Raw genomic sequence first — 7,215 nt, 5'->3', positions numbered from 1 at the left:
CCAGCACCACCACAATGGACCCATGATGATGATGATGATGATGATAGAGCTACTACCATGATGGAGTCACCACCTCTGATCCATGATGATGATGATGAGACCACCATGATGTGACGTCACCAGGACATATGATGATGATGATGATGATGATGATGATGATGATGATGATGATGATGATGATGATGATGGACCCACCACCATGATGGACCCAGCACCACCACAATGGACCCATGATGATGATGACAATGATGACAATGATGATGATGGACCTACCACCATGATGAAGCCATGACGATGGTGACGATGATGACGATGGCGATGATGATGATGATGGACCCACCACCATGCGTGACACCCAACCCCACCGTGCCACCTGTCCCCACCCCTCGTCCAAGACGAGGTGACCCCACCACCCTTAACTCCCCCACGGGAGGGACAAAATGTCCTCTGGGCCACCACACCCCAAAAACACGACCTTGAGGAGCACCAGCTGTAGGAGAAGGTTTAATTTGGGTGCTGGGGATGGGACCTGGTGGCCCAAGGGACACCAGGAGACACCAAGAGGACACCAAGGGGACACCAGGGGACAGTGAGGGGGGGTGGTGGACATCAGCTGCTCTCAGTGTCGGCGTCTGGAGGAGAAAGGGATGGAGATGGTGTAGGAGGAGGAGGCGGGTGGTCACTGTGACACCCAAAGGTGTCCCAGGTGTCCCCACCCAAGGGTGCCCCCAAACCTCACCCACCGGTGACTCAGGGGTCCTCCAACACAACCCAAAGGTGTCCCAGGTGTCCCCACCCCAGAGTGCCCCAGGTGTCCCCTAACCCCACCTATGGGTGACTCAGGTGTCCCTCAACCTCATCCAAAGGTGTCCCTGATGTCTCCACCCACAGGTGTCCCAGGTGTTCAGGTATCCCCACCCAAGGGTATCCCAGGTGTCCCCAGTCCCACTTAAAGGTGTCCCAGGTGCCCCCATCCCAGGGTGTCCCCAAAGGTGTCCCAGGTGTCCCCACCTCAGAGTGTCCCCATGTCCCTCACCCTGTCCCGGTGCCACCCGTGTCCTGAAGGTGACAAAGACGTCGAAGGCGAAGATGAAGGCCAGGACAAGGCTGAAGGTCTGGGGGAGGAGGGGAAAGGGGCGTGGTCTTGTCACTCAGAGGGTGTGGTCTAATAAGGGGGTGTGGCCTAATGAGGGATGGGGTTTGAGGACACTCACAAATGTGGTGGCAGCCAGAGCGTCACGGGACGAGGCCAAGGCCACCAGGGCCACCACGAGGAAGATGAAGGTGCCACTGACAGCCCGGAGAAGGTCCTGGTGGCACAGGAGGGGGGACACAAGGGACACCAGGGGGTGGTGACAATGGGGACACCATGGGGACATGGGGGACACCATGGAGGACACCATGAGGACAACACGAGGACATGGAGGGCACCATGGGGATGATGACAAAGAGACACAGAAGGCACATGGAGAGGCCACCATGGATATGACATGGGGACATGGAGAGGCCACCATGGAGGCCACCATGGGCTTGACACAAGGACATGGAGGACACCATGGGGGTGATGACACAGGGCCATGGAGGGGACACCATGGACGACACAATGAGGATGACATGAGGACACAAGAGGGGCCAGCACAGAGGCCACCATGGGGTGATGACACGAGGACATGGAGGCCACCATAGGGATGACGACAAGGGGACATGATGGGGACACCATGGGGATGACATGAGAATATGGAGGGGCCACCATGGAGGCCACCATGAGGATGATGACATGGGGACATGGAGGACGCTATGGGGGTGATGACATGGGACATCAGGGGCCACCATGGAGGCCATCATGAGGATAAGAGCATGGAGGGGCCACCATGGAGGACATGATGGGCATGGCACGGGGACATGGAGGACACCATGGAGATGATGACAAGGGGACATGATGGGGACTCCATGGAGAATAACACGAGGACATGGAGGGGCCACCATCGGGAAGACCATGGACATAACACAGGGACATGGAGGGGACACCATGGGGAGAACGCGAGGACATGGAGGCCACCATGAGGATGATGAAAATGGGACACAGAAGGGACACCATGGGCGTGACACAGGGACATGGAGGCCACCCCAGGTGTCCCCAGGTGTCCCCAGGACATTCTGGAGGTTCCCAAAGGTGCCACCACACGTGTCCCCCGGTGTCCCCAGGTGTCTCAGGTGACTCTCAGGTATCTCAGGTGTATTTTAGGTGTCCCCAGGTGTCCCCAGGTGTCTCAGGTGTGTTCCAGGTGTCCCCAATGTCCCCATCATATCAGGCATGTCCTGTATCTCGGGCTCAGTCTTCGGGGGTTCCTGAGCAGGAGCCTCCCCCAGGTGTCCCCAGGTGTGTCCCTAGGTGTCCCTAGGTGTCTCCAGATGCCACTCCAGGTGTCTCCAGGTGTGGTTTTAGGTGTCCCCAGGTGTCCCCAATGTCCTCAAGTGACCCCAGGTGTGTCCCCAGGTGTCCCCAGGTGTGCCTGTGACCCCTCTCAGGTATTCCAGGTGTCCCCAGGTGACTCTTAGGTGACTCTCAGGTATCTTAGATGCCACCAGATGTCCCCAGATGCCACCCCAGGTGTCCCAGGTGTGCCCCCAGGTGTGTCCCCAGGTGTGCCTGTGACCCCTCTCAGGTGTTCCAGGTGTCCCCAGATGACTCTCAGGTATCTTAGATGCCACCAGATGTCCCCAGATGCCACCCCAGGTGTCCCAGGTGTGCCTCCAGCTGTGTCCCCAGGGGTGTTCCCAGGTGTCCCCAGGTGTGTCCCCAGGTATCCCCAGGTGTCCCAGGTGTCCCCACCGTACCAGGCAGGTTCCGTATCCCGGGCTCAGTGTCGGGGGGTCCCTGAGCAGGAGAACCCCCAGGGCCGCCCCTCCCACCACGGCCTGCAGCAGTGCTGGCGCCAGAGTGGGCGGGGCCGGGGGACACAGCAGGGCCACCACCCCCAGGGACAGGACCTGGGGTCATAGAGAGGTCATGGGGTCATGGAAAGGTCATGGGGTCACATAAGGGTCACACAGGGGTCACACAGGGGTCATGGGGGGGACAGCAGGGCCACCACCCCCAGAGAGAAGACCTGGGGTCACACAGGGGTCATGGAGAGCTCACAGGGTCACACAGAGGACACAGAGGGGTCCCAGTGCTCCTAGTACCCTGTTCCAGTTCCCCCAGTATCCCCAGTCTCCCCTCCCAGCACTCCCAGTTCCCCACCCCGTTCTCCCAGCGCTCCCAGTATCTCCCAGTATCCCCAGTACGAGTTCCCCCAGTTCCCCATCCCAGTAGCCCCAGTATCACCTCCCAGTATCTCCCAGTTTGCCCAGTATCCCCAGTCCCCCCAGTATCCCCAGTACCCTTTCCCAGTTCCCCCAGTATCCCCCAGTATACCAGTTCAGCTCCCAGTTCTCCCAGTCCCCCCTCCCAGTACTCCCAGTGCTCCCAGTATCCCATCCCAGTGTTCCCAATTCTCCCAGTACCAGTTCAGTTCCCAGTGTCCCCAGTGTCCCCAGTCCAGGTTCAGTTCCCAGCACTCCCAGTACTCTCAGTCCCCCCAGTGTCCCCAGTCCCCCCTCCCAGCACTCCCAGTATATCCCAGTTCCCTCTCCCAGCACTCCCACTATCCCCAGTATCCCCAGTCCCCCCAGTTCCCCCAGTAGCAGCTCAGTTCCCAGTTCTCCCAGTGCTCCCAGTCCCCTCAGTCTGTCCTAGTTCCCCCAGTACCAGTTCCATTCCCACTCCTCCCAGTCTGTCCCAGTATCCCCAGTAGTACCAGTTCAGTTCCCAGCACTCCCAGTATCTCCCAGTGTCCCCAGTACCAGTTCAGTTCCCAGTCCCCCCAGTCTGTCCCAGTCCCCCAGTTCCCCATCCCCAGTCCCCCCATTCTGTTCCAGTCTCCCCTCCCAGTCCCCTCAGTGTTCCCAGTCTCCCCAGTAATACCAGTCTCCCCTCCCAGTCTGTCCCAGTCCCCCCAGTAGTACCAGTTCAGTTCCCAGCAGGATCCCTCGGGGTGTTTTCAGCCTCCCCAGATCAAACATCCCCGGGGGCTCCGACCCTGACATCGCTGGGGGGATTTGGAGGGTCCTGGGGGGAGGTTGAGGTGTCTGTCCCGGTGTTGGGGGCCTTGAGGGGTTTTTAGGGGGTCCTGGGGGAGTTCTGGGAGGGGTCCTGGGGGAGTTTTGGGGGTTCCCAGGGGGTTTTGGGCGGGGGGGTCCCAGATGAGATTTGGGGCTCCCGGGGGGATTTTTGGGGGTCTTGAGGGGGGTTTTGGGGAGTCCTGGGTGAGTTTTTGGGGGCGGTTGGAGGGATTTTTGGGGCCCCGGGGGGAGTCTCGAGGGGTTTTTGGAGGGTCCTGGGGGGATTTGGGGGAGTCCTGGGAGGTCCCGGTGGGGTTTTGGAGGGGTCTCAGGAGGGTCTTATGGGGAACTCGAGGGTTTTTAGGGGGTCCCGGAGAGAGTTCGTAGGGTTTTGGGGAGTCCTGAGGGGATTTGGGGGGGTCCCAGATGAGGTTTGGGGGGTCCTGGGGGGTCCCAGATGAGATTTGTGGTTCCCGGGAGAGTTTTAGGGGGGTTTTGGGGTCTCAAGGGGTACCGAGAGGGTTTTGGGGGGGTCCCGACGGGGTTCGGGGGGGACTTGAGGGGGTTTGGGGTTTTGGGGGGGTTTTGGGGAATCCTAGAGGAGTTTTGGGGGGTCCTGGGGGGATTTTGGGCATCCCGGGGGAGTTTTGGAGTCTCTGGGGGGTCCCGGTAGCGCTGGGGGGGGGGGGGGGGAGGAGCAGAGAGCGGGGCTGTCACGTGAATGCCCCTCCCCCCCGTGACTGGCACCGACGGGACTGGGACAAAGAGACATTGATACTGGGAGGGGACTGGGAGGGGACTGGGACGAAATGGGGGAACTGGGAGGGGATTTGGTGCCTCCCAGTTCCCTCCCAGTTTGTCCCAGTTCCCTCTCAGTCCATCCCAGTTGCTCCCAGTTCCCTCCCAGTCCCATCCCAGTGCTGCCCAGTTACTCCCAGTCCCTCCCAGTTGCCTCTCAACTGCCCCCAGTTGCTCCCAGTTTGTCCCAGTTTCCTCTCCCAGTTTGTCCCAGTCCCTCTCAGTTCCCCCCAGTCCCTCCCAGTGCTGCCCAGTCACCCCTCCCAGTGACTCCGAGTTCCTCCCAGTGTTCTCCTTCCACCTCCCAGTTGCCTCTCAATGGATCCCAGTAATTCCCAGTTACTCCCAGTGGCTCCTAGTTCCCTCCCAGTCCCTCCCAGTTACTCTCAGGTGCTCACAGTTGCTCCCAGTCACTTCCCAGTTGCTCCCAAGTCACCTCCAGTCCCACCTAGTCCCTCCCAGTTTGTCCCAGTACTGTCCACCCACCTCCCAGTTGCCTCTCAATGGATCCCAGTCACCTCACCAGTCTCTCCCAGTTACCTCCCAGTCACTCCCAGTTCTTCCCAGTCCATTCCAGTTACCTCCCAGTCACCCCTCAGTGATTCCTGGTCACCTCCCAGTTTGTCCCAGTGTTCTCCAGCCACCTCCCAGTTGCCTCTAAATGGATCCCAGTCCCTCTTAGTTCTTCCCAGTTCCTCCCAGTGTCCCCCCGCAACCCCAAATCCAAGGTTCCAGTTCCATTTTTGCCTTTATTGCCCCAATTCCCACCCCTGGCTGGCTCCAGGTGTGCCCAGGTGTGCTCCAGGTGTATCCCAGGTGTCTCCAGTTGTATCCCAGGTGCATCCGGGTATATCTCAGGTGTATCCCAGGTGTGGTCCAGGTGTGTCCAGGTGTGCTCAGGTGTGTCCAGGTGTGTTCCAGGTATCTCGAGGTGTGTCCAGGTGTCTCCAGGTGCTGTTCTAGGTATCTCCAGGTGTGTCCACGTGTGTCCAGGTGCGGATCCCGATGCCGGGGGTGGCGGGGTCAGTGCTCTCAGCCCTCCTCGCCCAGGGCCAGCAGCAGCAGCAGCGCCCATCCCCCCAGCAGCCCCGTGCTCTGCAGCGCCAGCAACGCCCAGGGGCGGGGACTGCGCACCGACAGCATGGCCGGCACCTGCGGGACACCTGAGCGTCACCTGGGGGCACCTGAGAGCACCTATGGAACACCTGAGATACACCTGGGGGCACCTGGGGGTGAGGGGGATGTGGGGGGCGGAGCACGGAGGGCACCCTCTGGCACGACACAGGGGGAACACAGAGCACCCAATGTCCGCAGTATCCCAAATATTCCCAGTCCCCCCAATGGCCCGATGTCCCCATTGTCCCCGCCGTCCCCTCACCATGTGACACAGCGCCAGGTGCAGCAGGAATCCCCCGCCCAGGGCGGCGAGCCAGGAGCGCACGGCGGGATCTGTCCCCAAGGCCAGCCCGGCCAGCACCCCCGGCACCACCGGCAGCGCCGCGGCCACCGCCAGCGCCACCACCCGCCGTGTCCCCAGGCCGGACTGCGACAGCACCAGCGCGTCACCTGTGGGGACAGCGACACTCAGAGCCCTGTCCCCAAAGGCCGGGTGTCACCTGCGGGGACAGCGACACTCGGAGTCCCCCCCGGCACACCCCTGACCCCTCCCAGGCTGTGCCTACCCTGCAGCTCCCAGGCCCCGCCCCTCAGACAAGCCCCGCCCCATTCCTGTTTAGCCCCGCCCCGTTCCCTTAGCCCCGCCCCTTACCGAGGGACCGGGGCAGCTCGTGCAGCGCCAGCCCCGCCCCCGCGGCCGCCCCGGCGCTCCCGGAAGTGACGAAAGCGGAACCGAGCGCGAGCCCGTCCGCCAGCCGGTGCACACCGCCCCCTGCCGACAGCAACAGGGCCTGCGCGCCGCCGGAGCCTGCGGGGAGAGGAACAGATAGACGGACACGGGATGGACAGATGGACACCGGATAGACAGACACGGGATGGACAGACAGACGGACACGGGACAGAGACACGGGATAGACATGGGGCAGACAGACAGAAACGGGATGGACAGACAGACACGGGATACACCAGGACAGACACAGGGACAGGGGACGGACAGTGGGACAGATGGCGGGGACAGATGGCGGACACCAGGCATGGGACACGGGACAGACAGCAGGACAGACGGGGGACAGACAGGGAGACAGACAGGGGTCATCACAGGGCACCACAGACACCGGGGACACCCACAGGTCACCTGGGGACATTCACGGGTCACCTGGGGTCACATGGGGACACCTACAGGCACCTGGGGACACC

Source organism: Zosterops lateralis (genome assembly GCF_965231275.1).
Source record: "Zosterops lateralis genome assembly, chromosome: 1".
In the NCBI taxonomy this organism is placed as follows: Eukaryota; Metazoa; Chordata; class Aves; order Passeriformes; family Zosteropidae; genus Zosterops; species Zosterops lateralis.
The sequence above is the reverse complement of the archived record's forward strand: the minus strand, read 5'-3'. Positions refer to the sequence as shown.